Consider the following 27,721-nt stretch of genomic DNA (forward strand, 5'->3'; position numbering starts at 1 on the left):
TATTCTTACAATGTCCAGGTCATGTTTACCAGATGGAATAATCTTACTTAACGTGTGGGTATTTTGCGTTGTGATATTTAATCAAGACATTAACATGAGCAGAAGATTGTTGATTTAAGACAAGTGCGAGATCCACTAAAATTAGTTGTTCTATGTTTGTCTTTCTGGTGGCTGTAGAAACTCGTATTTCCTTTGGACATCACTTGATGTCTTAGCTCTTGAAGTACAACTTTAATGCTACACAAATTTTGCCATTTTGCTAACACTGGCATGCTCTGTGCCTCCACTGGAATTATTAATTCCATTCGTATTAATTTTGGTTACAAACCTAATGGAGGAGTTCTGGGTATTTAGGTCCACATTCTACTTTCAGGCTATGTATTCTGTTTTCATAATTTGTCTGTGGAGACCGCCATCTTCTCCTGCACCCTGACGCCAAGATGGCAATTTTTAAAAAACAATTTGAACCAAGAACCTTGATTACTGTAACTAACGTTAAAAAATGGCTGGATTCCAAGGGTGGAAACGAACTAGAAAGTGCTTTTATATATTCAGAATATTTTCATAATAATGGTTTTGAAGGAAATGATGCATATGTATGGGTCTTCGTTAAAGCACACAAAAGCTACAAAGGGCTAGAAAATCATGAGAGGTCACCGCATGAGTGAGATACTTTTTTAACAGAGATAAAGAAGCTGACAGTCTCTTCTGTTGTTATATGTATAGCAACTTAGCTGATTATATGGGATAGTAAGGACAAGCAGGGCAGTTAGAGAAACTGTAATCATTGGGGCCTTTCTTACCAGGATTTACACTAAATTGTCAAGAAGAAAAAGCCTGTTTTTTGTACCTACATCTGTTCACATTCTGAATTCAGGTTTCAGTGATATGAACTATGAAGAATAAAGAGGTGAATAAGAACCAGTCCCAGATCTTAAGTTGTTTACAGTTTACAAGGAAAGATAAAGCATGATTATGCCATCAATATATCCTGCGACTAGCGTACTTAGAAAATAAGGTTACATTTCTTTTAAACGTCTAATAACTGCCTTGCATTCGTTAACCTCTGTGGCAGTGTTAGGCTTTGAGTAAATGATAAAGCATTTGTGATGCAGTTATTATCTGCTTATCTGATATTGTAACTGGCCATATATGACTAGGTTTTCTCAGACGTGATGAATTGACTTTAAAGGTCTAGCCCTTTCCTTCTAATATATTACAGTGTTTATTCTTCTTGAGTAAAGCAATGGTAGTGAAATATTTAAGGGAAAGTTTCTTAATTTAAAAAGAATCAGATTCGGGTGCCTGGGTGGCTCAGTTGGTTAAGGTCTGCCTTCGGCTCAGGTCATGACCCTGTGGTCCTAGGATCGAGCCCCACATTGGATTCCCAGCTCAGTGGAGAGCCTGCTTTTCCCTCTCTCTCTGCCTCTCCCCCACAACTCGTGTTCTCACTCACTCTGCTCTCTCTCTCTCTCTCTCAAATAAATAAATAAATAATCTTTAAAAAGAGTCAGACCAAGATATGGAAACAACCTAAATGCCCACCAATGGATAAATGGATAAACAAGATGTGGTATCTATACATGATGGAATATTACTCAGCCATGAGAAAGGAGGATACCTTGCCATTTGTGACAACATGGATAGACACTGAGCCCATTATGCTAAATGAGGTAAGTCAGACAGAGAAAAACAAATACTGTATGATATCCCTTATACGTGGAATCTAAAAAACTCAAACTTGTAAAAAACAGAGTAAAATGGTAGTTGCCCTGGGGATAGGGGTGGGGGGATATGACTGATGTTGTTTAAGTGTACAAACATGGAATGCAGAGTAAATAAGCTTCATAGATCTGATGCACACTATCATGAACATAGACAACAATATTGTACTAGAATTATATAATATGATAAATATCACTACAACAGAATCCTATTACAATATATAAATGTATCAAAGTAACACATATACCTTAAATTCAGTGTTACACGTCAAACATATTCAATAAAAATATAAAGAATCAGAAGTTACTCACATGCAGCTGAAAAACAGAGAAAACGAGCTCTCACTGTGACATCTCTTCAAGAAAACCTGACAAGACAAAAGCTATTTATTATCTTTTCATTGTCTGAAAATATAATTTCAATTATATTAAAAGATTATCTTTTACATTTTAGAACTTTTCCAAGCATTGCTCCTTTCCAAATGTTCTAACATTTTCCCGTGTTATGGTTAATACTTTATTCTACTTAAGGCAGCTTATTTGTGAACAGTCTATGTGATCTTAATTGAATTTTGAACCTAATTTTATTTATTATTTTTTTAAAGACTTTATTTCTTTGAGACAGAGAGAGAGCACACAAGTGGGTGGGGGGGGGGGAGCAGCGGGAGAGGAAGCAGCAGACTCCCAAATGAGCCAAAGGCCGTTGCTTAACCAAATGAGCCACCGAGGTGCCCCTTGAATCTAGTTTTAAAAAAACCAAAGGGTTAGGTGATGATATAAAACTCCATGTCTTTTGACTGCCCTTTTAGAATTTCATTAACATAAGCAAGACGAAACAAACTATAAATAAGCAGGGAAAAAACAGTTTAAATGGGGGAAACACTAAGGAAGTTATTTTTACCTAGACAAACCTGAATATGCAACTATGAAAAAATGCAGCTAATCCTTTGTCTTTTAGCTTTTTATTCTGTTGATTCTATTTTCAAACTCTACATCGTTTGCAGTGATTTCAACAAAGTATTTCTTTTTGCCAGCTTTACTGCGATGCAATTGGCATACAGCATTGTGTAAGTTTAGGGTAGACAATGTATTGATTTGATACTTGTATATTGCAAAGTGATTACTACCATGGCATCAGCTAGCACCTCCATCATGTCGCATAATTCCTATTTTGTTTTTTGTGGTAAGAACATTTAAGATTTATTCTCTTAGCAACTTTCAAGTACATAATACAGGATTATTAGCTACAAAATATTTCTTAAGAGGTATTATGACATAAAGCAACCTCCAACTTCTAATCTTACACTGTTCATTATTTATCATAAAGTGCCATGCAAATTGGTATTCTTATAATCATGAATACAGAAATGGGGTATTTACTAATATTGAATTTTCAATGACAAGGTTTTCTGCAGTAAGCAAAACATTCATTTGTTTTTCAACACATTCAAATCAACTACAACATAATTGGATGTTAATAATCTAGTACAAAATATGCATATGGTGGTTAATTTCCTACTCTTCAAAGGTTAGATTGCCACAGGGAAATAATAAAAATTAGCTTTAATAAAGCAAACTTTAAATGGAAAGTTACACAAGTAAATAAATCACTGAATTAACTGTAGTGCTTAGTTTAGCATTTTAACTATTACAGGTAGGTAATAAATATTTGCTAAATTGAAAAGAGTACTATCACTTTAAAGAAAATATTTTATTCTGAGTCATTTTATTAAGCCCTTTGATGAATTCAATATGAACTTGATATAATTGGCAAGGTCCAGAAATAATTTTTTAATAGAATCTAAATAAATAAGGTCAAGTCTAAGGATACCTGAAGAATCACTAAACTGAAAGTAAATAAATTTAAAAAATTTCTTTAAAGTAGTCTCAACCCAGCGTGGTGCCTGAACTCACAACCCCAAGGTCAAGAGTCGCATGTTCTACTGACTGGGCCAGCCAGATGCCCCTGAAAGTAAATAAATTTCAGAGCTCCCAAGAACTATCTAATCTCCAAGAACTTGAAGAATTTTAGAAGAAGGAGGAATTCACCACCAACAAATATTAGCGCTTGATTTGTAGGGGAGGGTTTGCAAATGGTTGAACACTACCATGATTTTAGATACCGGCATTTTCTTGGATCAGATTTATTATATGTAAGTTATCTCAAATGTTTCTTAAGTATACATTGTTAAACAGAGAGATCATCTGCTGTCAGTGTGTTTGATTTTAATATTTAATATATCCCCTCAAATTTACATTTATCTTAATTTACTATTAATTTGGGTTATTTGGAAAAAACTAACTCTCAGCACTGTATGTCTTTCCCTTTCAATCAGCGCCGTGTATAAATTTGGCAAGTAGCTGATTCTTAGACATGCTTGGTAGCACACCTACCTTCCCACTGTAATGATGGGTTATAAGAGGAGTACACCGGATTCCTGGCTACAACTTCTCATTCTTAACATGAGGGCAGAAAATCCTGCTTCTCTCCTGTGAGTTTATACACTGTCATTAATGACAAAAAGGCAAAAAGACTGTCCATTTCTATCCTTTATCCCCATTACATCCTCTTTGCCTTGATTTACACCAGGAATACTGCCGTGGGGCTGTCCGGGTAAATGAAAGGATGTCCTCTCTTTTGAGCGCCATTTGGATGACAATACAGAGTCTGACTCTGACTGAGTAACTGGCCCAGAGGGCAAATGCATGGCTTAACGCCGGCAGCAACGAAGATATCTGAATTGTACTACTATGTTATTTTAAAAACAGAATAAATTGTACCTGAGCGGAAGGAAACTGCAGCAAAAAACTCCTTAAAAAAAAAACCCAAAAAATAAAATTGTAACAGATTCATTCAAGTAACCATTGTTCTTTTGGGGAAAAAGACAAGTTTGAGGTTAATGTGACATTATCTGTGAAATACTGAAAAATCTGTTGGCCTTGAAAGGGATATCAACATGCTGCCAGCTTTGGGTTACCTTAGTAACTAATAGACTAAGGCCTTGCGAGTATTTAGTGACCAAGGAAAGTGGAAAGCCATTTAGATGTTCTAAGGGAACCTGAATTTTTTTTTCATTGCATTAAACTGGTTTGTGTTCTTTCCTTTTCTCATTTCTGAGCTTTCAGAACAGGTAAATGAAAACGGTCTGAAATTAATTTAGTTGGAGAGTAAGAACAAAATTGGGATAAGGAAAACCAAGGCAAATCATTGTGCTTCAGATACAAATGGTAGTTTGTATGAAATCCTGACCTTATATTAGCATTAAAATCAAGACTAAGTAAGACAGAAGAGGTACCATGAAATGCTTGAGGTCATTCTTGGTTACACCTTTGGATTTAAATAAATTCTTTCACTTAAAGAAGATGGGAACATTTTTCAGTGATATCTTGGCATATTTGGATACTTCAAATGTCATTTTAGTGATTATCTTGTATTAATCATTAGGCTGAATAGAACATTTAGAATTGTGAGTGACTGGGAATTTATCCAGTCCAATCCCTCCTTTTGCCAGCCAGGCAATAGGAAGGCTCAGAAGGTTCCCGAGCTAGTGACGGAGTGAGCAAATGTAAGCAAGCTCACTGCTCTGTGACTGTTGCTTCTCCTTCTGCCTTGCTGCCTTTCCAACACCATCAGAAAGCATATCAGAGCTGGTCATTGACTTACGCCTATCAGGAGACTGACATTTTTCTTTTTTTTGTCTCATTATTGCTCTCCTAGCACAGCCCCAGCAAAACAAAGGAGAAGCTAGCCTTAAAAAAAAAAACAGCTTAGAGAAATATAATGTAAATACCATAAAATTCATTCAAGTGTACAGTTAACAGTTTTTACTCTATCTACAGAGTCGAGCAATCATCACTACAATCTAATTTTAGAATATTTCCATTTTTCTCTAAGGAATCCCTATACTATCAAGTCATGTCCCTTTCCCATCCTCCACCCCAACGAAACACTAATGTATTTTCTATTTATACAGATTTGCCTATTCTGGACTTTTCATATAAATAGTATCATACAGTATGTGGTCTTCTCTGTTTTTTACTTTTTTTAAAAGTAGGCTCCAGGCCCAGTGTGGAGCCCAACATGGGGCTCAAACACATGACCCTGAGATCAAGACCTGAGCTGGGATCAAGAGGCAGACGTTTAACAGACTGAGCCACCCAAGTGCCCCAATATGTGATTTTTTTTTTTTAGATAGAGTGCAAGCAGGGTGGGGGGGACATGGGGTGGGGAAGGGGCAGAGGGAGAGACTCTTAAGCAGGCTCCATGCCCAGGGCAGAGCCCCACGCGGGGCTTGATCCCACGACCCTGAGATCATGGCCTGAGCTGAAACCAAGAGTCTGCTATTTAACTGACTGAGCCACACAGGCACCCTAGTATATGGTCTTTTCTGATAGTCTTCTTTCACTTTGCATGTTGTAGCAGGCAGCAGTACTTCTTCATTCCTTTCTACTGTTAAATAATAGTTCATTGTATGGATAGAACACAATTTACTCATCAGTTGATGGACCTTTGGGCTGTTTCTCCTTTTTGCTGTGAATAATAGTGCTATGAACATGCACATACTAGTTTTCGTGTGGACAGGTTTTCATTTGTCTTGCATAGATTCCTACTGGTGGGGTTGGTGTGGGCCTGCCAGACTGTTTAGCAACATGGCTGCAACATTTTACATGTCCACCAGCAATACAGGAGGGCTCGGATTTCTTTACATCCTCTTTTGATTATAGCTCTCCCAGCAGATACGAAGTGAAGTCTCATTGTGTTTTTGATTTGCATCTTCCTGATGATTAAAAACGTTGAGCAGGATTTCGACTACTTACTGGCCAGCTATCTATCTTTTTGGAGTACCATCTATTCAGACACTGCACATTTTTTTACTGGGTTACTGGTCTTGTTATTGAATTTTTTTAGAGTTCTTTAAATCTTTTGAGTACAAGTCCCTTTTAGTCATATGATTTGCAAATATTGTTTCCCAGTTTGTAGGTTGTCTTTTCATTCTCTTGATGGTGTCTTCCAAGGTGCAAAAAAAATTTATGCAGGGGATTACAGACCTTTAATTGAATAGACTGATCCTGGTAATCAATTTCCAAGGAAATATTGTATATTGGTTATATATTGCTGCTTAACAAATGATCTCAAACTTGGCAGTTTAAAGCAGCACAAATTTATTGTCTCATAGTTTCCACAGGTCTGGAGTTTGGCACATTTTAGCTGGGGTCCTCTGCTCAGGGTCTCAAAAGGCTGAAACCAGGATGTCGGCCAGCTATGTCCATACATGGAAGCCTGACCAGGGAAAGTTTCCCTTTGAAGCATCCCCAGGTTGTTGGAAAAACCTATTTCCTGAAGAATATAGGACTGAGATCTCTGTTTTCTTGTTTTCTGTCAGCTGGGGACGGCTCTTAGCTCCTACAGGCCTCTCAGGTTCTTATCATGCTGCCTCCTCCACAGACCTCTTCACGACATGACTATTAGCCCTGTCAAGGGCAGACTTACAATCTCTCTCACCCTTTAAATCTCTAGGACTTCAGGAAGGGCCAAATATCCCTTGTAAGGACTCACCTGATTAGGCCAGGCCCACCAGGGATACTCTCCCTTTTCATTAATTTGAAGTTAACCAAACCATGGGAGTTCAGTCTCCCAACTAGGGGACTATCCTATTGTATTTACAGATTCCACCCACACCCAAGAATTATAAAGAGGTATACATCAACGGGTGGGAACCTTGGAGGCCATTTTAGGGTTCTGCCTACCACATCTTGAAAAGGTAACTTTTCTACTTCATTTCTATATGGACAGATTTATATGGGGGGCAGCTTAGCTAGTTCATTTGTGATTTTCATTTCTATTTAGAGATTAAAAATAACACAGAGTTTTTGTACCTAAATTATATTTGCCTGATTTTTCATTTTTGAAGAAAGGTTAAGAGTGAACAAGTAAATGAAAGACTTTCAAATCAACCATGTTTCAAATAATTATACCATAATGAAAACTACCAGGGCTAAGGGGATTGAAAGAGTAGTTTTCTCATGAAATGTCTTTATTGGAAAATCCATTTTAAAGGTAAAATACTTTTCATTTTCAAATATTTCTGTTAAAATCAAACTTCTCTCACTCCCTCAACCCCTTTCTCATGCCCACTAAGCAAGGAAGGAACAGCAAAGTCTACTTATATGGTGTCAGAATAAATAGTTAAGAGAAAAGTATTAGTGGAAATGATAATTTTGGATAATGACTATTTCTATCATTGCTGCTTCGACAGTACATTACTTTCACTTCTATGCTCTGGGGCTTTGAACAACTGTAGAAGATCCCAATAACTGAATCATCATGGCAAACTAAAAATCCCTTTGCTATTTCTTGCTTAAAGCAGTCTGATTGATAACACTATCGTGTGAGTGAAATTTGCTAAGAGAGTAGAACTTCAATATTTTCTTTGAAATGAAAACATAAATCTGCAAGGCATGGAGGAGCTACTTAAAGAGATGGGGGGTAATCCTTTCATGATATTTACATCTATCAAATCACCACGACATGCACTTTAAATACTTTCCAATTTTGTTGGTCAGTTATATTTCAATAAAGCCAAAATTTAATAAAATGCGAATTGGGGGGGGGGTGCCTGGGTGGCTCGGTTGGTTAAGCATCTGCCTTCAGCTCAGGTCATGATCCTGGAGTCCCAAGACAGAGCCCCGCATTGGGCTCCCTGCTCAGCGGGGAGTCTGCTTCTCCCTCTACCCCTCACCCTGCTCATGTACTCTCTCTCTCACTCTCTCTCTCTCTCAAATAAATATATAAAATCTTAAAAAAAAAAAGCGATTTGGGCCACGGTCTGCATACAGGAGTAGGAGTTACAGCTTGATTCAGGGAAGAATTCAATCCTGACTGGTGGATGGGTGGGGTCGTCCTGCCATCAAAGTGTCTGGGAAGGAACTCAGCGTGTACCAACTGCTGTGGCACAGACATATGTGAGTGCTTCTAATGAGCATGTGGCATGACCAACTGAGTCGTCTATTTGTAGGAGTTGCTAGAAACTTCTTGAAAGAGACTTTATTTGAAGATGCTTGTCTCGGTGCTTTTTCCAGATTCAGGACCTAAGGCAGGGATTCAAATTCAAGGAGCTTACTTGGGAGGCACAGATAATGCTGGTAGAAGAGCGGGGTCATGAGAAAGGGTGCAGAAGGTAGCCAATATCTTAAGCCAAGTATAACAGGGAGCACCTGAAGCAGAATTTCTCTGGCAAATAGTACACAGCACATCCCCAGAGCTGCTCGAGCAGTGTGAGAGCTTGGAAGTGTATACACCCCTCTGGAGAATCAAGGGTCGAGGGCTGCTCCCAGGAGGTGTTCATTCCTCAGCACTGGGCAGCTGCTTGGGCACAGGGATATGGATTTGGGTAGCTGGAAGTCTACAGCAACACCCATCAAGTTCCAGGGACACCAAGAGATGGGCCACCAGTATCTGCTACAGGCTGAGTCTAGTCCTATGCCCTCCGAAAGAAGGGAAACATTCTGCCTTTTGCTTGAATCCACTTCTCCACTCACCGGGACACTTAGGTAAATGCTGAAATGAAAGAACACTCTAAGAAAAAGCTGATAAAGCTATTTCATTAAACTCAAAACCTATGGACCGGGAATAACGCTGCTGCAGAACCGAACTCAGCAGAGGGGAAGGAGCCCCGCGCTCTTCTCCACCCAGAAGATCGCATTCCTGGCAAAGCTTTGGGGTAGCCTGCGAGTGAACTTGCTCTTGAGCCCAGTACTCTCTTGGGTTTTCCTAAACACCCTGGAAAAGTGGGTCAGGGCTAGAAAATCCATTATTATTGTCAAGGCAACCACATTTCCAGAGACTAGGGAGGCCTGGAAAGATGATGTAGGCCATGAAATTCACAGCCTCACTCCTCACCTAGATCTCTCCCACATTCATTGTGCTCTGTTTATCACCTTTCATCTCCTGTGGATTGGATCAGAAATAATTAAGAAGCAACTCTCAAGTTGTACTGTAAGATCTGTGATCAGAAACCATCCAAGAGTAAAGAAACCGTCTGTCTGAACACGTACGGACTCATCGAGTTGCCTTTTCAAAACACAAAGTCCTGGGTTTAACCATGCTCCATTTTTTTGTTTCTTTGGAGTTTTTGGCTTCACGGGGCTCAACTGGAGAGAACCAGGCAGGTCTCAGTCTTGTTGTCTGTTTGTCTGCAACAGTCTATCGGGTTGTACTTAATGTACTAATAAATAGGCCGTCTCCCTGTGTACTTACTCCCACCTTGGAGAAGTTCTTTTTCAACTGGTCCTTTGTCCTTTATTCCCACATTTTCCATTATCAGAGGCTTTCAATCAGATCACAGCTTTTCTACCGCAATGTCCCTCACGACAGGCTCTGCCACTCAAGGCCCTTGATGATGCTCATGTCCTTGGCATTTACTGTCTAGCTTCCATAGATTCTGAGAGTCATCTTTTCTAGCGGGGCCACTGTGGAGAACACCCCAGGTGACTAGCGTTCTGAAGATCAGTGCCTGCTACTCTCAGCTGGGTGACGAGAACCCAAACTTCCAGGAGCTCAGACTCCACTGCTGTCTTTAGGGTGGGGGTAGACTGCAAAAGGAAAAACCCTGCTTGTTTATCCACGATGACGCCACTGTGGAAATTAGATTCACGTTATTCTTCAGCCTTGCAGGCTCCATGTCACTGGATTTTCACCGAGGCAAGTTTTCATCTTTCCCTTTTACAGATTAGGCAATGAGGCCAAGAGAGGTGAGACAGGGACCCCAGTGTGCCCATCTAGGAAGTAGCAGAGCTCAGCTGAGAAACAGAGACTGAGACCAGAGTACACATTCTCTGCACTGCTGCACCCCATCTCTCCCAGACCAAGAGCTAGCCATCGCTTTAAAAAGTTTGTTTTTTTCCCCTTGAAACAAGTGTATACAGTGTACTGTGAAGCATTTTACTGTTTCTGAGTTGGATATATTACGAACTTAAGAAAATAATGCAAAAACTATTCAGAACTAATTTTAGGGAGAAATATATAAAAAAATGACCTGTATAAGAGATAAAGGAAAGAAACGAGGTGATACAAAACCCGAATAAATATTTTTACCTCTCTGAGTAGGAAACAGATTCAATAAGCAGCCACAACCATGAGTTTTTGGATCTGAGACATTGCTGGTCAATTGCAATTGAAAGTCAGATCATTTGTTGATGATACCCTTCAGCCCACAAGAAAGATTACATTGACAATGACTGCTTTTGGGACACAGAGTAAAATTAACTTCTAGGTTATCCCCGTCAAGGACCATTAAGTCCTGAACTATGAGGGACACTGTGAACAAGTCATATTTTAACCTCCCATGAGCACGCGGCCGGCAGGTTTCGCCCCCTCTCCTTCCTTCAACAAATCTGACCTTCAGTGAAATTTATGTGAAAATGAAAAGGGAAAGGAAAGCTGTGGCCCTGCCAAATTCTGACGATGTTACTCATTTTAATTACTGGTATTTGGAAATTAAATGGCCTAGGGCTTGTCCGGCAATTTGTTTCTGGAAAAAAATGATTTAAGCAAGCCACAGAGTCCCAGCATCTTTTTACAGCAGGTGTTGAACAAGGCGTTCATTTTTCTTTTTACAGAGTGTCCTTGTAAGCATAATAACAATTAGGAAGCAAGGCCTTCACATGGAAACCTCAGGCTCGTTCTGACATTCTTCCTCCGGCTACTTCATTGCCTATAGTTCTCTCCGCCAGCTTTGCAAATGCCCACACTTGAAAATTCCCTTTAAATAACATTCCACTTTGAAGACTTTTTTTTTTCTTTCTTGTAGAAGTAAAGATTTTAAAGGATAATATGAAGAGGACTTTAAAGTTAATTCAACTGCTTTTCTTGTCTTCCAGTTCTATTCTTTAGCTTTGGCTTTAGTTACAATGCCATTAATAGAATAAATTAAGGCAGTTTTTAAAAGAAAAGGAGATGCTATAAATGAAGTTGGATTTGAATATAAGTTTCCAGCTATTGAAGTTGGCCATCAGCTCATAGTTTCATGAGCTGGCCTAGACTTAAAAATCTGGTTTTTTAACAACTTGGAAAGCTGTATGTGAAACCACCCCCCCAAACACAAATTGGTTTTAGGTCCTTTTTTTTTTTAACCTTTCAATCAATTTTTCTCATTCACTCTAAAAAGGTGCTCAATCAAACTGAAAATACTGGGTTTGTCGCTGTCCTGTTTGCTTTAAGATCCACTAATAAACAACTGTGTATTTCTGAAATTAAACATGAACATGAGCTAAAACAGAATCTCATCTTTTAATACCAGCATATATTTGCTCACAGAAATTCCCCAGGTAACATGAAAATACTTTACTTTTGTGCACACAGTGTATATGGCACAGTGGAACTATTAGATATTATACTCTAACTCATGTTATGTAGTCTAATATAAAATTATGATGACTGGTGGTAGCTGATGAGAACCAGCCAGGAAAAAGTATTAAAATAATATTGCATCCAATCAGATGATAAGAAACTAGCTGAACTAAAATGGAAAAGAAACTCAACATAAAACTCTAAGAGGGGGCTCCTATGTTCTGGCATTGACTTTTCTGACCACAAACTGAAATTATGGTGCCATGCCTTAGATCCTATAGTTTTATCTCTGCAACTCTAAAAAGGAGAAACAATAATTAAAATCAAAACCAGAATAATATTACTTTGTGTTAAGTTCAGGGTTACCTTTTGCCAGTTCAGTTATCATCTCTGTAGGTTTTCTTTTTAAGACACGTAACACATTTAAAAGCAGCTGATGTATTGGAGAATCTGACATGTAAAATGATTTGATTTAAAATGGTTAATCAACATCAGACTTGTGACTTTGACCTGAAAGTTATAAGAGAATCTTAAAGTTGATAACAGTATTTAAATGTGTAAGTGGTCCTGATTTACTTTATTAATGTTTCTGCTCTATTATATTCACAAGAGTTGCTTCAGTGAAGAAGATCATGTCGTGCTGGGAGCCTTGTGAAGAACTGTAAGAATCAGATATATTAAATTGGTAGATGTAAATTGAAATTCTTAAGGAAACTTAAGTAAATTTGAGGTTAATTGTTTACGAGAATTTAACCTGCTAAATGTGAGCTAATGAACAGCAATCAAAGAGTAAGTGTAAGTGATTATTTATAATTTTAGAAATATAAGCAGTATGAGATTAGCAATTGAACTTAAATACTTGGGAAAATCTGGGTTTTAAATTTTTTAACTTTACCAAAATATTTGTTAAATATGTAGCAAAAATTTTCTTCTGGGAACAAAAAAATAACACCCTTAGATATTTAAAAAACTCAAGTAAGATTGCTTGTTTGATGAGCACTGATTTTATATGCATAACTGTATTGCAAGTTTTATTAAGGACACGGGCTATAATCTAAACTTTTTCAGCTCTCTCTCCTATTACTCTCAGTACCTACCACATAGGTACATAAGAGCTGTTTTGTGTATATGTTGAGACTTGAAATTGGTCAAATAATCAAATGACAATTGTCATTTTTTGTAGTGTATGATAGAGAAAATCAGTTCAGTTGAAGAGCTGTATTTACTGAAAAGCAGATGTGAGGTGAAATTAAGATCACTGAAACCTTCCATGTAGGAGTCTCATAAAAAAAGACATACATGGGATGGCGAAAAACTCTGAAGTTGATTCTTCCTCCTCACCATTCTGAGATTGAGTAATAAGAAACAGATAAAATTGAGAGAGAAGAGGGGATGCAAGATGGAAGAGAGAAACAAATATTATTGCCTTTGACAGAAAGTTGGAGTCAATATTCTCCAAAGTTTTAAGTCATACATATCTTAATGCCAAGGAGGAAGGTGGGACAGCAGCATTTTAAAGTAGAGACACTGAAAAGTTAAGCAATGGCCGAAGGTCACCAGTTAGTAGGGCACAGCCCTGGGACTCAACGCTGGGTAGCCTACCCTTAGCCATCTCAAGATGTCATTGATAAAGAATTTACTTTGGAACAAATGGCAGGCAGCAGTAAGCTCTCTGAAGAGAAGTGAAGCCGGTGAAAGGCTAGAGAGAATCACAGAATGGGGACGAGGGAAAAAACATGTGTAGATATGTTGGTCTTGGAAGCCCTCTCTGAGGAGATGACTCAAGATCTGAAAGAAGTAAAGGAGAGGGCCATGTGGAGATCAGGAAGGACACGTCCTGGTAGATGGAGCTGCCAGGGCAGGGTCCCTTGAGGGAGCAGGCAGACTGTCAGGCATTACAAGGCAGCCAGGGCAGAGAAGGGAAAGTGAAGAGCTAAGGAGGAGGAAACAGTCTCAGAGCTGGCTAGGGACCAAGTCACCCTGAACCTATAGTACGTAATACAGATTTTACGTCAAAAGAGTGATGGCATTTGTAGCTATTAGTTCGTGACTGTGTATTTTAAGGAAAGGGTAGGACATTTATTACCCAGTCTTTAAATATCTGGAGAAGAATCCAACAGGAAACTTCGTGGGGTCAATGCCATGTGAAGACAGGGTGTTGTGTATTAGGAGCTGAGGCAGCAGAGCTGGGGCCCTTTGGGGAATTTGAACAAATTATATTTACTGAGAAAATTAAAGTCAATGATAGAAAACTGTCAATTTATAAATACAATTGATGATTGCTTTGTGTAGTAAAGTGCATTTTATCATAAATAACTGAAAGTGACAGAGCAATTAGGAAGAATTACTCAAAGGTTGGTTTCAACAAAAGTTACTCATCTGTAAGTAATAAAGTACTATTAAAATTGCTTTCTTCACTACTGTTAACCAAAATTATCTTCAAAATTTCATTTGCCTGCTATCTGTTATTATTCTTTCTCTGGGTTTCTAGGCTCCGCTCTCTGACAAAAGTCTAGATTTCTGTCTCTCCAACCTTAACATGTAGAATTCTCTTTCCAGTGGTTCTCAATAGTGAGATATTTCTCTTCCCAATGGCCATTTGTCACCATGACTATGGGTAGGGTCATTACAGGGCAAGAGCCCGACTGCTAAATATCCTGCCCTCTGAGGGACAGTCCCCCTCAATGAATTGTTCTTCCCCCAATGACAATATTACCCTGGTTGAAAGCAATGCACATATTTGGGATTCTTTTTAATTTACTAAGGAATATGGATTTTTCTCACCTAACGAATTCCTAGAGATGAAGATTTCCTGCCCAACATTTTAATAATTTTAATAATTTCCCCACAGTCCATTTTAAGTGGCCTCACATCAGTAGCTTCTTTTAGTTCTCTATCTTATCGGTAAGAAAACAGAGTGGTTTTTCTAGACCAGATTATAGGGATAATATTATTGGAAATATTTGACCTCATTGAACAGCCATTTTTATGTCTGCATGTATTATACAGCTCCATACAGAAAGGGAAATCCATTCTACATTAAAAGGTCAAGTAAATATTCACAATGTGGTTTCATTACAGGCAATAGGTTTTCATCAAAAATGAAGGATTCAGGCACATGGGTGAATACATATGTGTGGCCATTTGTTTTCTAATGGCTGGAGTTCTGTGCTTTCTGTCTGATTGATTAGTAGTCAGAACAGATTGGCAGGTAAGAAATGGATGATTAGACAAATTCTATATAGGAATTAATATTCAACATCCTCCAGCATCTAACCATTAACATAATTAGCCAACATGGCTCCCCCAGGTTTTACAACTTATAGGGCCATAATGGGTACCATTTTCACTTATTAACATGCAGAAGAATAACTCATGGGCATATTTTCTTGACCTTGATTCTTTTTTTCTTTCCCAAGTTGCCAATGGCAGACAAAGTAATTTATAGAGAGACATTTCATGCCAAGGAAAGTAGCAAGGCTGAACTGCAGCTATGTTCCCATTTGGTATATGAGATTTGTTTGGGGTTTTAGATTTTAGGAAGCACTTTCACCCACATTGCCTTCATTGCTTCTCACTACAGCCCTGTAAGCTAGGCAGGGCAAATATCATTGCTACTAGACAGTGTTTCGAGGAGGTGATATATAACTAATATACTATCAGGTTAAGCGATTTTGCAGAGGTCACCTGGCTGGTAAGGGTGAGCTCAAAAGAAAGTGTTTTGATTCCAAATTTATTCCCTCTGTACTTTTTAATTCCATTATTGAAAGAAAGAAAACAGGAGGTCCTGACCCTGTATTTGGATACAATGTGGATGAGATTTTATGCACCCAAGTCTAGAGATTACTGGTAGTTCCCCAAGTGTGTGAAAAATATTTAAATAGACTTTCTCACTTTTTTGGACCTTTTAAGACCTTTATCTCTGTCTTAAATAAAAATCAAAGCCCATTTGGACCTATTTCAGAAAATACAAAGGACCCTTTTAAGTTCTGTGATCTGAAGAGATTTAAAAATTAAAAGCCATACAAAGAATTAATGATTTCAGAGGGGGGTGACAAATTAAACTAAAAGGCTGGTAATAGTCCACAGAAGGTTTCTTTGGATGAAAAAGGAAGGTCTGCAGGAAAGATGGCCTTNNNATAGTCAGCCTGGCTCAGCCAATTCATTAAACACCACAGAAACAAAGAATTTATGTTATCTTTTCCCAATTGATAATGACTGTCTTTTTTTTTTCCTTTTTTCCTATTTTTCAGCTGGACTTGGCAACCTAGAAATCCTAGTAAACCTACCATTTATAAATATATGGTTTGACTAAAGTTATTAGTTACAGACACTCCATTTCAGAAAACCAAGCTTGATTTCTTTAGTTAAGGGTATTATATAAATGTGTCCCTTTAAAATGAGTATTAGTTTTTTAAGTGTGGGACTCAATTTATAAAAAGAAAATAAAACTTAAGTTTTAAAGAAATATATAAAAAGAGTATACCTTCATATCTGAGGAATGAAGACACAGCAAAAAGACAAGGACAGGTTTAATTTTAAGAATGAGCAACTTACAATGATGTTTAATTTTTCTGAACATTAAAACATGGGTTTTATTAGCAATAAAATCTCAGAAGAGGGCATTACCCAGGGAAATTATTGACCATGTGAAGTTAATGGACCTCTCCCTTGCCTTGGGCTATGAAACCTTTTAGCTAGTCGTCCATCAATCTTGGAAAATGCCTATACCAGGATCATTAATGCGCAAGAAAGTTGAGAAAAGGGTGATGTAGGAAGAAAAAAGATACAAAAAGGATACAAACTTTGCATCTAAAGAATCATCAGTAGGAACATTTATAGAAATGGGCTACCAAGCTAGTATGGGGGAATTCTTTGTCCCACTCTCTCCATACACACACATGTACACACACATGTATGTATATATGTATATGTATAACTTTCTTCTTTTATACCCTTGATATACATATATGTCACTTAGGTACTTACTTACCAAGCTAGTATGGTGATATTCTCTCTGTCTCTCTCTCTCTCTCTCCACACACACACACACACACACACACACGTACATGTATATATATACATATATATGACTTTCTTCTTTGATATCTTTGAGACCTATACCAATTAAGAGGCAAAGAACAATAACTTCTGAATGTCACTTTCCCAAAATTCAAATGAAATCATTTAGACTCAGTTAGTCCTACAAAATGTTTTGACACTTGGCCGGGCAGGGAGAAGGGAGGGAGGGAGGGGTTTAAGGCAGAGGTGAAAGACCTGGGAGAGAAATACAGTGCTCCATAAGGAAAGAAGCAGCAAGCTGCGGCGAATGAGCTAGCCAGCGCTGGATTAGAGTGGTCTTGCCACCTGTATGGTGTTTAGACAGCATGATGTGACATTAGCAACTAAAGAGGTTACATTTTCCTGGGTCTAAATGATCTGTGTTTGTTTTTCATAAAGGATTAAGTATTTCACTTCACAGACCATTTTAGAAGCATAAAAATGCAGGACACACCAGCATTTTCAAAGTATTCATTCAGGTCAGCCTGAAAACTCCAAATGGTGTTCAGAATACTTCCTAAAGTAATTTGTTGTTTCCCATGTTTTACATTTACTATTTTATGTTGACTGGAAAAAACCAAACCTAATAAGAATTACTGTTATTACATAACAAAACTAAAATGCAGACTGACTGATAGCTAAAGTTCAATTACAGTCTTTGAACAAATCCTTTTTATTCTCATTGAGAAAAGGCCAAAAAAGGAGAGGCTCATTTAAAGCAAAATAACAGTTAAACAGCCAGCATTTATTATCATTTACAATGGGCTTATGACTATGCCAAGAAATACCAAAGGCATATAAAACATGGTCTTGCCCTCGGGCAGCTCACATTATGTTTTGGTAGGGATGATTAATGTTCACAAAATAATGATGACAGCATGCTAATACTGGGAATTTTTAGAAAGTGAAAGGAGGGGAGCCTGGGTGGTTCAATCAATTGAGTGGCTGGCTCTTGATGTCGGCTCAGGTCATGATCTCAGGGTCCCGGGATTAAGCCCCGCATTGGGCTCTGCACTGAGCCCAGGAGTCTGCTTGTCCCTCTCCCTCTGCTCCTCCCCCTGCATGCTCTCTCTCTTTCTCTAAAAGGGGTAAGTAAAATCTTAAAAAAAAAAAAGTGAAAGGAGAGGGAAGTCAATGAAGACAGAGGAGCTGGGGCTTGTGTTGCCCTGGAAGATGGGTAGAATTTGAATCTCTAAAGGGAAGAGAATGGGCACTCCAATAAAGGACCAGGACAAACAAAAGTACAAGTGTGCTGTATTTGTGGAGATCGTGTGGACACCAGAATGACCACGGCTAATGGTATGTGTAGTAAAACAAGGAGGAATAATGTTAGAAAGGTAAATTGAGGCAATAGGACTCAGCTGAAGTCACACCTAGACTCTGCCAAATACAGGTTGGTTGTGATTATTTTCAAGTCATCGCCCACTCCGAGCCTCAGTTTCCCTGTCTGGAAAATAACATGTTTGCCAGGGATTATATATAAATATGTGAGCATGTTAGCACAATAATGATGATTACAGAAAACTGGTATTAGAGCAGAAGAACTGAGACTCTAGGGGATAAGACATGTTGAACAAGAAAGTAGCATAATTACAATAGCCTCTAAGAAAAACTACTCCTTTTTTATTTTATTTTTTTAATGACTCTATTAATGACAGTCAAGGCAAACTGACTGGCTGAAGACCAGACTCAAGAAAGCTAGCCATGCAACTACTGTAGAAGTCTCAGGCTGACATAGTGAATTGTAGATTATGGCAAAAGCAAAGGAATGGCGAAGAAGGGTTGGACTCTAAGTTCTAGAATATTTGCCATCATTTTGGATTTCTTCATTATGGATGCTTTAATACCACAAGATACCTACCTTGTGCAAAGAGTGTATGCCTGAAACATAATATTGTATGTTCATTATACTTCAGTAAAAATAAAGACTATACTTAAAAAGAGATGGATAGGTACCCTCTCTGGTGCTATAAACTGATGATACTATTTTATTCTTAAATTGTCAATAATAATTCAAATTAAATAAGTGTATTTCATTGGGTCTGTATATATGATATAGGTACTAACTTGCACAGAACACAGGGAAGATAATATTTTCCAATCTCAGAGTACACATGCACCCTCCCCCACCACACACAGTATATAATAGTATTGACAGTTCCAAAGCCTAGTAGTAAATATGAAATGCAGAATTCTCACTCAGATGGGAAACAACTAATACTGTGCTATAAAACATATTAGTATTAGCCGTGGATAATTTTCCTTTGTTTTTGTGGAACCAACAGCTGAAATCATTTCACTAATTATCAATGGTCAACCAGTAAATCAATTACTGCCCAATGAAATAACAGAATGTGGCGATCATCTGCCTTCTTGGACGTACACAATTGTGAAGAATGCTGAAAGCAACATCCAATTTTATACTGAATAATGAAATCGCTTTAGATGTATAAAAACAACTAGCTACACTGGAGAATATTTATGTTATAATTCCCCTTTAGCACTCCCAATTTAGGTCACTAGTAGTAAAGTGCAATGGATAATTATGGTACATTTTGGGATTCTGAGTCTTAGAAAAACATTAGACTTGGAAACCTAAGACTTATGTTCAAGTCCTTCCTCCACCATTTATTGGCTCTGTGACTGCTCTCTACATTTGAGAGTTTTGTGTTTGCCACAAAGCAAGTATTATTATGTTTAAAAGCTCTGTGTCTACTTCATGAAGATTATCCATACACATGAAATATCCTCATTTTCCTTATTCTAAGCTTATAGGTATTTCCTGCCAAAGCAGATTCCATAGATGAATGGGGTAGGAATAACCTCAAGGAGGAATACAGTGGTCTTTTAAGAAATTTGCTTCGGTGACTATCACCAGTGACCCACAGCCCTTTTTAGATAAAGCATCTCAGAATAGACATTTTTCCAAAGAAGACATACAAACGGCCAAAAAATAAATGAAAAGGTTCTTAACACCACTAGTCGTCAGGGAAATGCAAATCAAAACCACAAAGAGATATGACGTCACCCATGTTAGGATGACCACCACCAAAAAGACAAGAAATAACAAGTGCTGGTGAGGGGGGAGAGAAAAGGGAACCTTGTGCACTTTTGGTGGGAATGCAAACTGGTGCAACCACTATGGAAAACAGTATGGAGTTTCCTCAAAAAATTAAAAATGGAAATACCATGTGATACAGCAGTTTCACCTCTGGGTCTATGACCAAAGGAAATAAAATCAGTATCTCAAAGAGGTATCTGCATTTCCATGCTCAGTGCAGCATTATTCACAATAGCCAAGATATGAAAACAACCTAAGTGAATGGATAAAGTAAAAATGTGGTGTATATATACAATGGAATATTTTTCAGCCATGAGAAAGAAGGAAATTCTGCCATTTGTGACAACATGGACAGACCTGCAGGACATTATGTTAAGTGATGTAGGACAAATACTGTATGATCTCACTCATATGTGGAATCTAAAAAAAAAAATCAAACTCAACAGAAGCAGAGTGTGGAATGGTGGTTGCCAGGGGCTGGCAGCAGAGTGGAAGAAATGGGGAGCTGTTGCTCAATGGGTAGAAACTTTTAGTTGTAAGATGTGTAAGTTCTGAGAATGTAATGTATGGCATGATGACCATAGTTAATACTGTCTTGTATACCTGAAATGTCCTGGAAGTAGATCTCAAGTGTTCTCACCACACACAAAAGTGGTAAGTATGTGGGGTGATGGATGTGTTTATCACCTTGATTGTAAAGAGCTTGGGAAGATGGTGGAGCAGGAGGACACTGAGCTCACCCCATCCCAATTTATAACCAGATATCATCTACACCCAAGTCAGTAACCAGGAGAGCGATCAGAAGACTGGCAGAACAAACTCCACAACTAAATATAGAGAAGAAGCTACATCTGGAAGGTTGGGAAGGTCAGAAAGGTGGAGGGAGGTTGCCTCCAGGAGTGAGGGAGCTGTATGCACAGAGAGGGCAGAGAAACAGGCCCTCACTCTAGGGAATTCACACCGGGAAGACTAATCCCCAGAACATTTGGCTTTAAAAACCAGAGGGGATGAATTCCATGAATTTGTAAAATCAGTGGGACTTGGAACCTGGAGCTTTAAAAGTCAGCTCACTCAGCACTGGGCCAGCCAGGAAGGCAAGGGATAGCTGGGTTGCCACCCTTAAAGACACAGCAGCCTGAATGGAGAGGCAACATACAAATGGCAGTTTACACAAGACATGGGACAAACAGGAGACAGATCTGTTCATACTGATTTCAGAACGTGTTGGAGGACTTCTTTGAAAACGAGGGAGCTGGCAGGCACCATTTTCCTCTCCCACCCCCAGCATAAACACAGAGCCACCTGTGGGAGGGGCTGCAAAGACATTTGCTACCTAACCCTCTGGCAGTGTGCCATGCCACAAGTTCTCCTGAGGACCCATCTGCTCCAAAACTGCTGGCCTTAGCCCTGGGCTCAGGGCAAATTTTCTTAAAGCCCCATGCGTGCTCCACTCAGCCACCATGAGCCCTGAGCCCCCACCCCTATGCTGTGCCCGGCCACCAGGGGCACAGCTGCCACCATGTGCTGTGCACAGCTGTGCATCCCTGGCCACCATCACGTGCTGGTTCCCGCCACACCCAGCCATCACCTGTGCTGTGTCCAGCCATGTGCCCCAGCTGCTCTGGGGCACAGCCCCAGCCACCACCATACTTTGTGGGATCTGACACAGGACTAGTGGCCCAGTGCACATTTGGTAACACCCCGACCCACTCCCAAGTTCCCTGGCAGGCATGCCCCCTCAGAGCTGACCTGCCTGGGTCCCACTAACACCACAGAGAGCAAGGATAGCCCACAACAGGCAGAGAGTCAGTAGACACAACTCTAATGAAAGGAAAAGTGACTCAGATACAACAGTAGAGCATAAGCAGCACACACAGGAGTCTCTCCTGAGGTGCCAGTTTCCAGTGAACGGGGGACACTGCACTGCAGGGCACTCTAGGAGCTCTTCATAAACTCACTACTTTCAAGAGCAGAAGACACAGCTGACTCTCTTAACACAGAAGCAGACGTAGAGAGGCAGACAAAATGAGGAGACAGAGAAATTTACTCCAAATGAAAGACCAGGACAAGGTTATGACCAGAAAACTAAGCAAAACAGATATAAGTAACATGCCTGACAAAGAATTTAAAGCAATAATCATAAGGATACACATTACCTTGAGAAAAGAGTGGAACCTTTAACAAAGAGGTAAGGAACAACATAGCAGAGATAACGGGCACAATAAATGAAATGAGCAACACACTTGATGGAATGAACAGCAGGATGGAAGAAGCAGAGGAAGGAATTAATGACCTCGAAGACAGAGTAATGGAAAGCAATTAAGCTGAACAGAAGAGAGAAAAAAGAATTATGGAAAACAAGAATAGACTTAGGGAACTCAGTGACTACATTAAACATAGTAGGAGTCCCAGAAGAAGATTAGAAAGAAAAGGGGGCAGAAAATTTATTGAAGAAATAATAACTGAAAACTTCCCTAATCTGGGAAAGGAAACAGACAACCCAATCCAGGAGGCACTGAGAACTCCCGTCAAAATCAACAAAAGCAGACCCACACCAAGATATTATAATTAAATTTGTAAAATATAGTGATGAATAAAAAATCTTAAAAGCATCAAGACAAAAGAAGTCATTAACTTACAAGGGAAGACCCATAAGGCTACCAAAAGATTTTTCAACAGAAACTTGGCAAGCCAGAAGAGAGTGGCATGATATATTCAATGTGCTGAATGGGAAAAATCTGCAGCCAAGAATACTCTATCCAGCAAGGCTATCATTCAGAATGGAAGGAGAGATACTTTCCCAGACATACAAAAACTAAAGGAATTTGTGACCACTAAGCCAGCAGGAAATATTAAAGGGGACTCTGAGGGGAATGGAGAGACCAAAAGTGACAGTATAAAGATAGGAAACACAAAAGTAGTAAAATGAGTACTTCTGTGAAAAACCAGTGAAGAACTCACAAAATGAAAGAATGTAAAATATATAACATATACCTAAAATGTGGGGAGGAGAGGAGGAAAGAATGGGTTCAAACTTAAATGAACATCAACTTAATATAGACAGCTATATGCAGAAAAGGTTATATACAAGCTGAATGGCAACCATATATGAAAAACCACTAATAAATATGCAGAGAAGAAAGAGAAAGAAATCTACAGAACTCTAGCAAACCATGAAAGAGACTCACTTTAGACCTAAAGACACCTGCAGATTCAAAGTGAGGGTATGGAGAAACATATATCATTCGAGTGAATGTCAAAAGAGAGCTGGAGTAGCAATACTTAATATCAGACAAAATAGACCTGAAAACAAAGACTGTAACAAGAGACAAAGACACTATATCATACTAAAGAGAACAATCCAGCAGTAAGATATAACAATTTTAAATATTTATGCATTTGACATGGGGGCACTCAAATACAGAAAACAATTAATGACAAGCATAAAGGAACTAATCAATAATAATACAATAGTAATAGGGGACTTTAACACCTGACTTACATCAATGGACAGATCATCTAAACAGATAATCAACATGAAACAATGGCTTTGAATGACACACTGGACCAGATGGACGTAACAGATATACTCAGAACATTCCATCCTAGAACAGCAGAATACACATTCTTTTCAAGTGCACAAAAAACATTCTTCAGAACAGATCATGTATCAGCCCACAAAAACAGCCTCAACAAATTCAAGATCAAAGTCATACCATGTAACTTTTCTTTTTTTATTATTATTATGTTATGTTAGTCACCATACGGTATTTTTTTGTGACCACAACATTATGAAACCTGAAGTCAACCACAACAAAAAGTCTAGAAAGATCACAAACACATGGAGGTTAAATAACATGCTACCAAACAACAAATGGGTCAACCAGGAAATCAAAGAAGAAATTTAAAAAGTACATAGAAACAAATGAAAATGAATACACAACAGTCCAAAACCTCCGGGATGCAGCAAAAGCAGTTCTAAGAGTGAGGTTTATAGCAATACAGGCCTACCTCAAGAAGCAAGGAAAATCTCATATTAGCAACTTAACTTTGCTAAAAAGAACAACAAACAACACCTAAAACCATCAGAAGGAAGGAAATAATAACGATGAGAACACAAATAAATGATACAGAAATTTTAAAAAACAATAGAATAGATTAATGAAACCAAGAGCAGTTTTTCTTTTTTCTTCTTTTTAAATATTTATTTATTCATGGGGCACCAGGGTGGCTCAGTTGGTTAAGTGTCTTCCTTTGGCACAGGTCATGATCCCAGAGTCCTGGGATCGAGCCCCACATGGGGCTCCCTGCTCAGCAGGGAGCCTGCTTCTCCCTCTGCCACTCCCCCTACTTGTGCTGTCTTGCTCTCTGTCAAATAAATACATAAAATCTTTTTAAAAATTAGGGGGGAAAAAGATTTACTTATTTATTTATTTGAGAGAGAGAGAGAGACAGACAGACAGACAGACAGAGAGCATGAGTGCAAGTCAGGGGGCAGAGGGAGAGAGAGAATCCTCAAGAAGACTCCCCACTGAGTGCAGAGCCCAACACAGGGCTCGATCCCAGGACCGTGAGATCATGACATGAGCAGTAATCAACAGTTGGATGCTCAACCGAAAGAGCCACCCAGGCACCAGTTCTTTGAAAAAAATGAAATTCATAAACTTTAAGCCAGACTTTTCAAGAAAAAAAGAGAAAGGACTCAAATAAATGAATTAACTACAGAAATACAAATAATTATGAGAGAATATTATGAAAAACCATGTGCCAGCAAATTGGACAACCTAGAAGAAATAGATAAATTTTTAGTAACATTAATTACCAAAACTGAAACAGGAATAGAAAATTTGAACAAGCTGATAACCAGCAAAGAAATTGAACCCTTAATTAAACAAAACAAAACAAAACAAAACAAAACAAAACAAAACAAAACAAAACAAAACTCCCATCAAACAGAAGTCCAGAGCCAGAAGGCTTCACAGGCAAATTATACCAAACATTTAAAGAAGAGTTAACACCTATTCTCCTCAAACTATTCCAAAAAATAGGAGAGAAAGGAAAACTTCCAGATTCATTCTATGAGGCCAACATTACCCTGATGCCAAAACCAGATAAAGACACCACAAAAAAAGAGAACTGTAGGCCAAAATCCCTGAAGAACATGGATACAAAAATCCTCAAGAAAACACGAGCAAACCAAATTCAAGAATACATTAAAAAAACCATTCACCACAATCAACTGGGACTTGCTCCTAGGATGCAATTGTGTTTCAATACTCACAAATCTATCAGCGTGGTACATCACACCCATAAGAGAAAGAATAAGAACCATACGATCGTTTCAGTAGACAAAGAAAAAGAATTTGACAAAGTACAACATCCATTCATGATAAAACAGCTCAACAAGGTAGGTTTAGAAGGAACATACTTCAGCATGATAAAGGGAAGGGCACAGAGTATATCAAACTCATAAGTTATTTAAAATAAAGTCTGGTGATGGGTAGTAAGGAGGGCATGTATTGCATGGTGCACTGGGTGCTATACGCAACTAATGAATCATCGAACTTTATATCAAAAACCAGGGATGTACTGTATGGTGACTAACATAATATAATTAAAAAATATTATTAAATAAAAAAAATAAAATAAAAAATAAAGTCTTCTTTTATTAACAGGAATTCCTAACCTGCTATCTTTTTCCTTTAGTCTTTTAAACATTTCCTTTTATTTTATTTAGCTGCAATTCTCATTTTACCAGTTCTTACTTTTTTCAGACTAATTGTGGCATCACATATTACTTATATAATTCATAATTCCTACCAGTGTCTTTGAACTGCATTTAAAACATGGATGTCCAGCTTTATCTGATCTTTAGTTTAGACACAAACACAGACACAAAACAACAGTGACAAAAGAGCAAACTTTCCATCACAGCAGTTTGTCCATTGGCCATGAGCGAATGTAAAGGCAGGACTACAGATAAAATTGTCCCCCTCCTATAAGAGTTGCCCGACTTGTGAGAAAATACCACGAAAGTCACATTAGAATAGGTGTGAGTTCAAAATTTATCTCATTAAAGGGAAGACACTGCAGTCTGATGCCTTGACTGGCTCATTTATAAAGAGTGTGACTGAGTGAGAGAGAGAGGAATCCTGTCACACTTGTCTCCTATATTACACATTGCCATTCTGTCAAGTTGAATCTAATATAAATGAATCACATTAATCAGAAAATGTGAATTTTCACATGACAAGCTAAAGGGGCATGCCATTTCCAATTAGAATAGTGATCTAAAATTAGCTACTGACACAAGCAAGTATACATGGTCAATTTGCCTGCCTGAAACTGAAAATTAAATAAGACATACTGGATAATAGATAGCCCTAGAGGGGACATGCAGCTGTAATTCACTCATGTTGCTCAGCTGATGTCACAAGCTACTGAAGGATACTCAATCTTGTGCTCATTTTGAGATGGTTGGATTTAACTCAAGAAAATACTTGGATCAATTGTCCATTGATTTGGTTATTGAATACTAGGGGTTGGCGAGCACAAGAGAGGATATTCGCTATTGTTCCAAAAGAGAAGTAAATTGAGATGGCAAAGGAGAATGGCATGTTGGAAGATTAGTATCTCATTATTGATATGTATCAGTACTTTTGAAATGGAGAAACCTGCCTTCATACAAACACACTTAAGCTTTCCATCCATTACTTAGCTGAATTTCACACGTAAATAACATACCCTTCACCCTTTTCACAAGTCATTGCCAGTCTTGATGAAAACAATGTACATAAATGGGTTTGAAGAATTAGAAGTGTTTTTCCTGCTGCTACTAGCATTATTGTTACTTTGCAATGTAACTAAGATTCATTTTTGTAAAGTTTGCTTTGTAAATTGTGTATATTTCTATCTTCTATACATCTGGTCAGGCAAGTTCTTCATCAGATTTTTTTAAGTGGCACACATTCTCTCTTTCATGTTATTATCTCACACATACACATAGAAATACTTTATAAAAGAAATTGAGGTAGTTGAGCACATTTGCCATAAAGTGAATGTATTGCAAATTTATTTTGTTTTCCAATTGACCCCTACTCTTTTGAGGGAAGCCTACTGGATCACAAGTGCAATAAAGCACAGTAAGAAAGCATCAAGTCAGAAAATGGGCAACAGGTTTGAACTATTGCTTCACACAAAGGAGATACCCAGCAGGCAATAAGCATATATAAATATTCTCAACATTACTACTCAGAGAAATGTAAATTAAAACCTCAGTGAGATACTATTGAACACCTACCTAAAATTAAAGACACTAACAACACCCAGCACTGGTGAAGGTACAGAACTGGAACTCTCACACATTGCTGCCAGGAATGTAAAATGATACGAGTACTTTGGAAAAATGCTGGTCAGTATCTACTGGAGCTAAGCATAATGCTGACCCTATAACCTAGCCATCACCCAAAAGAATGAGTGCAGAAGTCAGGTACAAGAATGTTCTTACCAGTTTTTTAAAGATTTATT

General features: G+C 38.3%; 1 long non-coding RNA gene across 1 annotated transcript in view; it reads right to left on the reverse strand.

The window, feature by feature from the left end:
* Positions 1–1,913: 1,913 nt before the first annotated feature.
* The window catches only part of LOC121101821, a 32,182-nt gene continuing 6,374 nt past the window's right edge, over positions 1,914–27,721 (reverse strand). Inside the window, exon 3 of the long non-coding RNA XR_005833850.1 lies at positions 1,914–2,092. This is a non-coding gene — a long non-coding RNA (uncharacterized LOC121101821). The remainder of the gene's footprint in view (positions 2,093–27,721) is intronic.

This window comes from Ursus maritimus, assembly GCF_017311325.1.
Source record: "Ursus maritimus isolate PB19 chromosome X unlocalized genomic scaffold, ASM1731132v1 scaffold_X1, whole genome shotgun sequence".
Classification (NCBI taxonomy): Eukaryota; Metazoa; Chordata; class Mammalia; order Carnivora; family Ursidae; genus Ursus; species Ursus maritimus.